The following is an 11,370-nucleotide window of genomic DNA, read 5'->3' on the forward strand; positions in this document are numbered from 1 at the left end:
ACACGAAATGAAGAAAACATAAACTAGAACTTAGGCTTAGGCTTAGGGTCGCCGACGCCCATATGGGTCGTTGGCGATGCCCGCCTGATAAGCTCGTCGGGTGGAATGCATCGTAGACAGTTGTTTAAGGCGTCTGGCACTTTCTGATTAACCATGCACCGTCATCGACACCCAATTGGGCGGTTGGCGACGCCCTCAGCTATTACAAAACGCTGACTTTTGATTTCCTTTGAGGTGGGAACAAATATAACCCATTTTTGGGGTATTTTGAGGGAGTTACTTATTTTTGAAGTGGAAACACCACTCTTGGAGCCAAGAACCTCCCCAACATCAATTTCACTCCATCCAATTCATCACCGATCATCACCATCTTCCACAATCATCATCCATCGATTCATCCTAACCCTAATCCCTAATCATCTCCATCATCTCACCAAATCAATCTACCATCACCACCAACCATAAACCCTAATCATCACCATCCTCACTATTAAATCTTCAAGATGTTCGTGTTCGAATTTCAATCATCCAGTGATCGTGTATTGTTCTTCATGAGCGGCTAATCCTCTCGGGTTTCACCCAAGTGTAGACTTGTGTAAGGTTTATGGTTTGCTTTATGTTTATTAGTTTATTTGTGACAAGTTAAGTTTGTATTTGAATTGATTTGTGAAGTCGAGTGATTATAAAAATTTGACTTTACAAAATAAGTTTTTGTATTTATGCCTTATCATTCGAAAGGATTTACATGTCCAAGGTAACAAAGTGCATTACGGTCCGTTGTGAAAGCAATTGGCACCTAAGCCTCGTGATATAATTAAAACCATTAATGACGAATTCAATTAAATCGACTTAAAAATGTGTAGCAACCCTAGGCTTTGCAATTGTTGAACCGGGTGTGAACCTTGTTCTCCAATTATAGTTTTAATCAAACAATCAAGTTTTCGTGCAAACGAAAGTGTTAAAGTTTTAGTAATTAAGTAATTTAGCATCAAACTTTTCGGTTAACTCCGACACTCTTTTCTAAATAAATAAAAACCCTTAATCAAGATAGCAAGCTTCATAAAAAGTGTAACATCGTTTATAATCAATCTTGTCCATACGCGAACCATAAACTCTTCGTGGTTCGACCCCTTACTACCACTAACACATTGTTAAGGGTAATTAGGGCATATAAATATTATCTTTGACCGGGTCGCGACACTCCGATCAAATTTTGGCGCCGTTGCCAGGGACTTCTAGATCTTGGTGCTAGCGTGAGTATTTTGCCAGGTAGTTTGTATGACCAATACGAATTTGGTCCACTTCAAGCGCCGAACACCACCGTGGTGTGTTAGCCGACTTGACCCCCAAACTACCCCATGGGATAGTCATGGATGTAATAGTAAAAGTCGAGGACTTTTATTATCCGATGGAATTTTTAGTATTGGATTATGTCTCTTTGGATCAAACCAAGCAACCAACGATTATCCTCGGTCGACCGTTTTTATCAACATCGAATGCCCAAATCAATTGCAAATCGAGGATGGTCGACATCACTTTTGTTTTCTGTCTGTTGCGCTTAAACGATTTTCCGGGATTGACGAATCCTCTAGTTAACGACGATGTTATATGGCGGATAATGTTGACGCGTGTATACCTCTATACGACCCAATTTTCGATGAGGAAAACACAATAGAGGAATGTTTTATGTTTGACAGGTTGCAAACAGAGACAAATCAGAGCATAGACGAGGAAGAGAGAAGGATGGAAGTGATGGCGGTAAAGGAAGGAAGACCCCCTTGGACACACCAAGTGGGAAGTCTTCCGGAAAAGATCGACACAAAGTTGAAGCCATCATTAGAAGAGCCACCGTTTGTGGAGTTGAAGTATTACCCAAGCATTTCAAGTATGCTTATGTGGGTGAGGGCAACACACTCCCGGTCATTATTGCATCTAACTTGAGCGGGGAGCAAGAGGAGAAATTGATGGCGGTCTTGGTCACCAATATGGCGGCTATTGGGTGGACCATAGCAGATATGAAGGGAATTAGTCCCTCGGTGGTGATGCATAAGATCATCATGGAAGATGGCGCAACTCCTTCTCGTGACGCACAAAGGAGGTTAAATCCAAACATGTTAGAGGTTGTCAAGAAGGAGGTTTTGAAGTGGCTAGATGCGGGTATCATTTACCCCATATCGGATAGCCAAAGGGTGAGCCCAACGCAGACCGTTCCCAAAAAGGCGGGCATTCAAGTCCTCACTAATGATGCAGGTGAAGAGGTAGCCATTCAACCGATAACCGGGTGGCATGTTTGCATTGAATATAGGAAGTTGAATTCTGCAACTTCCAAAGACCATTTCCCTTTACCTTTTATTGACTAAATTGTTGAGAAGTTAGCGGGTCAAAAGTTTTATTATTTCTTGGATGGGTATTCAGGATATAATCAAATCGCTATCCATCCGGGAGATCAAGCTAAGACCACCTTTACTTGCCCATATGGCACTTTCGTATTTAGGCAAATGCCATTCGGGTTATGTAGTGCCCCCGTCACCTTTCAAAGGTTCATGATGAGTATCTTCCCAGATATGGTGGGGGAGTCTTTAGAGATCTTCATGGATGACTTCTCAATATTTGGGTCATCGTTTGATGCTTGTCTTGACCATTTTATGGTTCAAGAGGGGATCGTGTTGGGACACGTTATGTCAATTCGTGGGATAGAGGCTGTGTGTCACAACCCCCAACCCCACCCTAAGCGGGAGTCATGGGTAGATATAACAGTGGTACCAGTGTTTATTAAATTCGCAGCGGAAAATTTTATCAGGACCGTAGTTAGGAAAATTTCAGAGTAAAAACACCAAAGTTTTAATATTAAACAAATAAGATTAAACTCAATTTAAAACCAAAGGTTTTTATAAAGATAACCCTATGTTTTTTTTTTACAAAACACATTTTCTTTTCTTTATTCTGGTAACATAGCCACTTTATTTAAGCCTTCATTGCTTCGTAGCATAATCCTTTACTTTCACAGTAAGTAACCTGAAATGCGTTTTAAAAACTTTTGTCAGCGAAAAATACTGGTGAGTTTATTCATTTGTATAGAAAAAGAAACACTATTGTAATTAAAGCATTAAAAGTTTATAAATGTGATTATATCTTTCAATTACCCACAGTACTTTTCACTCACCCATTTCGGTGAATGTGGTCATATCACTATTGGCTAACCCTTTGTCCAATAGTAAAGATTATCAAGTAATGTATACAAAACCCCACATACCAGCTGTAATTTCAGAATACAAAGACTTAATCACTGTAAATACAAATGGAAAACATTTAGGGTTTTGAAATCATTTGATAAAAAAGAATGACTCACTTTGCAGAATTAGGGTTTTTAGCTATTGCATCTTGGGTTAAGTCCTAGGTTCCTAAATAAACGCACAATGCAACCCGTATTAGGGTATTAACCCAATTCAACTTTAACGATAATCATGAGATCAAAACCTCAACGTAGTTAACAAAGTATAGCCTTATTCAGGCAGCACTTTAACATCCGTTGATTTGTTTTAGATCGATCGGACAGGGTAACGTACTGGTGATCGGGGTTAGCACATTTTTTACGGAGCAGAGTTTCGAGGTTTTAGGGTTTCGCGATTTAAAATGATAGAACGAGAGAGCAAGAAAGTGAAAATGAAACCGAGCAGATTGAAATGTCCAGGTGCTGCTTAATTTATAGCTGAAATACAATATTGTCGCGTCACGTGACTAGCTTCACGATCACCGTCGCGTCGCGCGGTGGGTTGGTCTAGGGCTTAGGTGGCATGAGTCACCACAAAGGCTTGCCACGTAGCTGCCATGTGGCAACACTTGTCTTCCGGGAAAAATGACGCACCGCGTCACACAAAGGTCTTCAGAGTCTTCTTTGCGTCACGCGACGATGACTAAAACCTGTTTTTTTTTTTGTTTTTGGTGCTTGTTTTCGCCATACGTGTTCAGGTTATCGGTTAAGAATTGTTATGGGGCCTTTTGAGGGTTGTTACACCACGCAAAGGTACAAGTCATCTTTACATTACCATATCCTATGAGTGTTAGGGGTGTTAGATCATTCTTGGGTCATGTTCGAGACTATCAAGAATGAGGCATCACAATACAATGTCTTGATGACAGGTTCTTCCAAGTACCAGGTAAGTTTGGAAAACTTTAATAATTTTCTATCATTTTCACTATATTTGATACCTAGATAATTATACTCTTATATGTGCAGGTTACAAGTCCAAGAAACAAGACGGTGGCTGATGTGCAGATAAGAACATGTTCATGCAGGAAATGGGATCTAACAGGAATGCCCTGTAAGCATGCACTCGCAGCCATTTGGAACATATCTGAGAATGGTTGAGTCCAGGACTTCCAAAGAGTTGGGTTGATCCTTTGTATTGGTTGGACAGGTTGAAGAAAGTATACATGCACACCATTAATCCGATTGCCGGACCTAAAATGTGGACACCGTCAAGGTGCCCAACCAAATTGACTTCTCCTAAACATCACAAGCAAGTTGGAAGGCCTATGAAGAAATGAAAGAGGTCTCAATTGGAAGTCGAAGCTAGATTAACAAAGGGGGGAAAGCTAACAAGGAAAGAAGGCACCGCAAAATGCAGCAAATGCAATAATCGTGGGCACAACAGTCGCAGTTGCAAGGGTCAAGGTGGAGCAGAGGCTGCTTAGATATCAACTGTGTTATTGTTGCTTTGTGTTTGAACAATTATGATGTTTTGTTTGTTACTTTATGGTGGTTGTGTTTGAACAATTAGGATGGTTTTCGTCAAACATTTACTTTGATGGTTATGTAGCCTAATTTTGTGACATATGCTATTGTATGGAAGGTTATATACCATCTATATAACCAATTTGGTTTGTGTGAATTGTTGACAATACACAAGTGCTTTAACAATAACTTTCATTTGTTACTAAACATAACACAGGTTCAACTACAATATAATAGACTGATCTTACCACATCACAACATAACACACTGATCTTACCACATCATAAATAAATTTCGACAAAGTGAAGGGGCCTATTTCCAATGGCAGTCTCCTATGGATGATAGGTCTGAATCATTCTCTTCAGGAGAATATGGGTTGTGCCAAACATATGACCAATCCTCTTTTTTTGATTCATAGTTCCATGCATCCTTTAAAGCATCTGAGTCATAATCCTCCTCTGGGTTGGGGTTGAAACCAAGTTCTTCCACATAATCATCATCTTTTTTAAGTGGCTTTGCTTCACTTTCTTTATCGCTCTGTTTCCACACCACCTCTGTTTCTACATCAAGACTGGCTTCAACAGCTTGAACATCGGAAGATGAACCTCCTTCATTGAGAGGATTGACGCTCTGTTTTGACACCACCTCTATTTCCACATAACCTTTGTTTGACCGGTCAACAGAATTGCCTTCACCAACATCCACCAGGTCTGATTCAACCTCTGTTTCCACACACGCTAACTGATCTATCTCATTAGTTACCCTGTTTTGGTGATAGGAGAAAGGAAGTAAACGTTTCTTACCTCTCTTTTCCATTGTCACTAATGCTAGCTGTTGGAATCACAACACAAGATAAACAATTGTATTTATAGAACCAAATTCAAAAAGTTACCATTTCATAAAAATTACTAGCCGTTGGGAAACAGAGAAAGTTACGGTGCAAGTCATAATAAAAGTAAAAAACAACTACATCACCAAATCAGTACACATAACACAAAGAACACCCATGAAAAACATAACAGAAACTTAAGTCTTTGAACTTCAACCCCCTTCTTAGCAACTTCCTTTGCCATCAATAACTTTAATTCTGCATTCTCCCTATTTGTGCTCAGCAGGGATGGTAGAAGCCTCTCACATCTGGGACATGAAATTGGAGGATCAATCCACCGAAGCAACCCATAGCCACCGGTCTACAAATGTTAAAACTCAACATCATACCATATTTATTTAAGAATCAGGTAGAAAATGATGATGAACAAAGTAAGAATCACTTACACAATAAAGAAATCTTCTTCCTGGATAGGCTTCTGTACACGATATTCTAATGCAAGTAGCAGCATCACATGAGCATACTGCATTGGACCTACCAATGCTAGTACTATTCCATGAACTTGCGGCTGCCATTGAAGAGGATGTTGAAGAAGAATATGATGGTGGTTGCTGAGAACTTGCAGGGTTTATAAAACAAGATCATCTTTTTCCAGTTGCACTGTCGGTCCCTAAGGGGCAAAAATGATTTTTAACATAAGTCGTAACGCTATAATAACGCCCGTTTGGCCCAGGCCCTTAATTGAATCAAATTGAATACGTCAGGGACTGAAGTGTTGATGTTTTCAAAATAGGAATTGAACATGTCAGCAGGTGTTAACCTCAGGGACTGAAACTGTAGTTTACTCTTTTTTTATTTTTTTTTACAAAACTATGGTAGCGTTTTTAATTGGTTGACTTTGTCCTGAAAAATTACAATTTTGCCACTAGTTTATAATTATAGTCTTTCTATCGTTTTAGTTTTTTTATAACAAAAGTATGGTAGTGTTTTGTGTTGGTGCATATGTCTGTCGACTTCGTCTTGTATCGAGTCTTGTTTTAGTCTAGTTAGATCAGGGCACGAAGTACGAGAAAATGTGAAATATATGGGTAGTGATCATTTCGCACGAAATGAGAAGTATTCATTTCGCACGAAATGGCAATGGCCATTTCGTACGAAATGGCAAGTTCATTTCGTGAGAATTGTTTCGTACGAAATAGGCTGGCCTATATATATGTGTCTTGTGAGTTCATTTGTAACGATTCGATTCCGGTAGCGAAGCTCTGCCGAAGTGTCTCCAGCATTGTAAAACGATCTGATATCAATACAGAGACAGTTTAAAGTGATTTCTTGTGCAATCCAGCTGAAATAACTCCGAAACGTCTGTTTCCATCTTTCGTATTGGACGAGATCTCTTCTGTTCGACTCGTTTGGGTCAGCAAACGATCCTACAAGTGGTATCAGAGCCTAGGAGGAAGAGTTCTTACCGATTCAGCTCGATTACACCGAAAATTCTGATTTCTACTCATTCTTCTACACGTTTTTCAAAATTAATCAAGATTTCACGGTTAAAATGGACTGATTTTCACATATAACGTGCGAAACACAGTTTTAACAAATCCTTGAAAGAATCAGACCTAAAATTGACCTATAACTTGATCAATTTTGTCAAAAACAGATCGAACATTTGACATCAGCAACATTTCGTACGAAATAGCTCATTTCATGTGAAACAGCATTTCATTTCACGCGATTGGATTCAGTTGATTTCATTTCGCACGAAATACCTACATTTCGCACAAATTGAAAGGATTTTATCTCATTTCGCACGAATTTAGCCCATTTCGCTTCAAAAGTGTCATTTTGTTTGAAAATTATATCCATTTCGCATGAATTGACTGACAAGTGTCTATTTCGTTTGAGATTTATCATTTTGTTTGAAGCTGTTCATTTCGTACCAAAGGTTATTTCGCTTGAATGGCTCATTTCGCATTAAAAGTTCATTTCGTTTGAACTTTCATTTCGCTTGAAGATTGTAAATTTGTGAAACTATTAAACCGAAACATGGAATCTGAAGAGGAAATTGCGTATTATTACTACGAATCTCAACAAGAAATTCCTATAAAGATCGAAGAAGTATCAGTTTCAGAAGAAACAATTTCAAAAGAACCAGTTTCAATAAAAAAGGCTTCAGAGGTTGTTTTAGAAAAAGCTGAAAAGGATTCAGAAGTTATTTCAAAAGAAACTCCAATCTTTGATCACTTATCAGATGAAGAGAGTGACGATGAAAATGAAGAAATTGAAAAACTTGAATATTATGAATTAAAATTTTCATCTGATTTGTTTAATATGTTTTTTGCAGATAGATTGGAAAGACTTAAAAAGGGACAAGCTGAGAAAAAGAAGAATCATAAAGAAGCTATTGTTATAGAAAATGTCAAATCCGAGAAGAAACAGATTGACAGTGCTTATCAAGAAAAATCTAAACAAGATGAGACAACTGAGTTGTCAGAAAACAGTGAAGTCAAACCTGAAGAAAAAGTTCGAGTGGTAGAAGAACAGGTTAAAGAAATTCCAGCTTTCAAGATTGAGAAGGAAGCTGATGTTGAAAAGATGAATGAGAAATGTTCAAAATGTGATAAATCTGAAGCGGATAATGTCAAACTCTTGAAAGAAATGGAGAGTTTGACATTGGAAATCAAAAATTTGAAAGAAAATGAAAAAGAGTTTGAAAACAAAATAAAATCTTCAGAAAATGAAGATTTTTGGATAAAATTGGAAAACAAAAAATTTAAAAGAAAAAGAAACAAAATTTCAAAGTCAAATAAAAGTTTTAGAAAATGAAAAATTTGTTCTTGAAGAAAATAAAACTGAAAATGAAAAAGCAATAAATACTCATCTTGAGAAAATCACTCAACTTGAAAGTGAAGTTGAGTGTGTTAGAAATAAAATTGATGAATTAGAAAAGAAATTGAAAGGTTTTATGACCTCGTCAGTATTTCTGAATCATTTATGTCCAAAACCGATCAATGAAATTCCAATAAGTGACAATGTCACAAATTATGACAAAGTCATAATTGAGGATTGTGATGATAAAACTGATGATGAAAATGAGAAAAAGAAAATATTTTTGAAATTAAAAGAAAATTTTCAAGAAACTGTTTTACATTCTACTGGAAAAGGTGAATGCTCAACGCAAAAACGTTTGAAGAAGAATGTAGAACAAAAACAAAATGTTAAAAATTCAGAAAATTTTCAAAACAAAAATAAAAGATCATCAGTTCAATCATCCAATCAAAAATCACAAAAAGTTAAAAATCAAAACTTACAAAAAGTTGGTAATAAGTGGTGCAGGTTTGACCACAGTGCTCAAAAGTCAAATCAAGCTTACAAGAGGAATGGTGATTACTACAAGGCCAAATAGTGTCATGATCTGAGTGTTTGGTTTCAGAGTGGTGAATGGTATGATAACAGAGTATGCTACAAATGTGATTTTCAAGGACAGATTGCTGTTAACTGCCAGAGTCAGAGTTTTGAAAAAAGAAGATGCTTTGAATGTCAAATCAAAGGTGATATTGCTAGAGATTGCCCAATGATATCAAAGGGAAGATCGAGGGCTGAATCCCAAAAAATGGTGAAGAAAAACTCAGTCAAAACTGAAGAAAAGCCCAAAGCATAGAAAGAGAAAGAACAGAAAGTGAAACTTTCACAAGGGCATAAAGACAGACTGAGAAAGAAAAGGAAGAAAGCACGCGAGTATCTTGAAAGGATTTTGTCCTCGGGTACAACTGGTAATTCAGATAAAAGTTCTGATGAATCGATTTGCTTAACAAAAAATGGTCAATCAAGCAAATCGAATTCATCAGATACAAATCTGAGGACAAAAGAGAGGATAAAGAAAGAAAAATTGACTAATCAAACTGATAAAAAATCAAAGAAAGTTATTTTTTTCGGATAAAATCTTTATCAAGGTTTTTGAGTATAAAAGAAACTGTGAAAGGTCATTCATGTCATAGGTTGATAAACTTGGAAAACCTAAATCTTGTAAGGATTGGGTTCCAATAAAGAATGGCGATGAATTTGTTTTCTTGAAAACAAAAGAGCCATCTTCTGGCGATGAATTTGACTCGTCAAAGTCAAAGGAGCCACGTTCGGGCAATGAATCTGGTTCGTCAAAGCCAGAAGAGCCATCTGTTGAGATAAAAGATGATAATTCCATTAAGACAATGGATGATGCGAACTTTCCATCATTGTCAAACGGAAATTCAAAACAAAAAGATGGCAAACCCAAGGTTCGTCAGGCTTGGGTGGATCTCTTTAAATAAAAAATCCTGACTTGGCGGAACTTCCAGGTTTGTAATTAGGGAGTAGGAATCGGCATCTTTCTTGAGAGATGTTTTATCGAGGACATTAAGTTGTACTTGTGTAACACCTCGAACTTTTGTGTCCAATGATGTGTTAACACGTGTCATTTGATTACACGTGGCATTGATATTAAATAAAGGACTAATTTTGACAAACCTTGAATGTATGTAAATTCGAGGGTTATAGATGTCAAACAAGGGTAAATATACTGTATGGTAACCCTAAATGGTGCTTGTACCTTCAAACGAATGAATCATGGATCGTACGGAAGCGAAACGCGGAAGAAAGTGAGAGATTACAAGCTACAGGGGTTAACCGTGTCAACATGTTTAATTATACCTCTGAGTGACCCTTTAACGCTCCCGAGGCTTTGTAACAGTATTATACGCTCACTAGAACATACTGTATAAATTCCGTGAAGTTCCGTTTTAAAACGAGAAAGTTATGATCGAATTCGTATGAGAAGGGTTAAAAGCGTCAACAATGAAAGATAAGGCTTTCTGAATAATTAATAAATTAACCGGGGACTTAATAATGCGGGTAAATAACACAAAGCCCTTAATTATAATTAACCGAGGGCCAAACCGCAAAGTTACCCCTTCAAACCCGAAAGGTCAGGTTAATAATTACGAAAGATTTCGTTATTAATTACCAGGATTTCGCAATGATTATAAAAGATTTTAAAAACCTGAAAATCAAGCCTCTCGCGACCCGCGTTGTGTTTTGGGTTAAGTGGAGGCGGGCCGCGAGCCACCTACTTTACGCGCCTGAAGTTTGAATCTCAGGCGACCCGCGTTCAAATACATGGAAAACTTCCATGCGGGCCGCATTAGACGCCCAGATGCAGAAAGTTTGTATTTTCTTGCCTTTTGAGCTTGTGAATGATCAAAACGCCAATAAAAGAGGCATGGGCGCCCCCTACTCGACCCATAACCCTCTAGGACACATGCCAACCATCCATGATCAGTTGTAGGGTGTTGTGTGATGATCTTGGACCTTGACTTTGGCTATAAATAGCATACTTGTGTTCATAACTTTCATCACAACACAACAACACTTCTCTGGTCATTCTAAAGGCTCTCAAGTGTTCTTCATTGCTCTCTAAGCAAGTCTTAACTTCTGTAAGTTCATTAGATCCTTTGTAGTTCAATTTATGCTTAGAAAATCACTAGAAACCAAACCGTCGTAAATACGGTTTGACTTTAAAATAAATCCGAGATGGTTCAGTCTTATGACGAATCAAAGGTAGTTATGAGTTGGTATTAATGTGGGTAATAAACCTCTAAAAGGGTTCCCTCTGATCACCACTCTAACTAGCTCAAATGTCGAGTCAAACGAACGGTTAAAAAGTCAACAGAAAGCTATTTTTTGCGATTTATGCATAATCTGTAATGTATATGCTATGAAACCTGTTTTGGCACTCATAAAACATGATATTAAGTATATAAACTTGTTTACGCTC

This window comes from Helianthus annuus, chromosome 15 (assembly GCF_002127325.2).
Source record: "Helianthus annuus cultivar XRQ/B chromosome 15, HanXRQr2.0-SUNRISE, whole genome shotgun sequence".
NCBI lineage: Eukaryota > Viridiplantae > Streptophyta > Magnoliopsida > Asterales > Asteraceae > Helianthus > Helianthus annuus.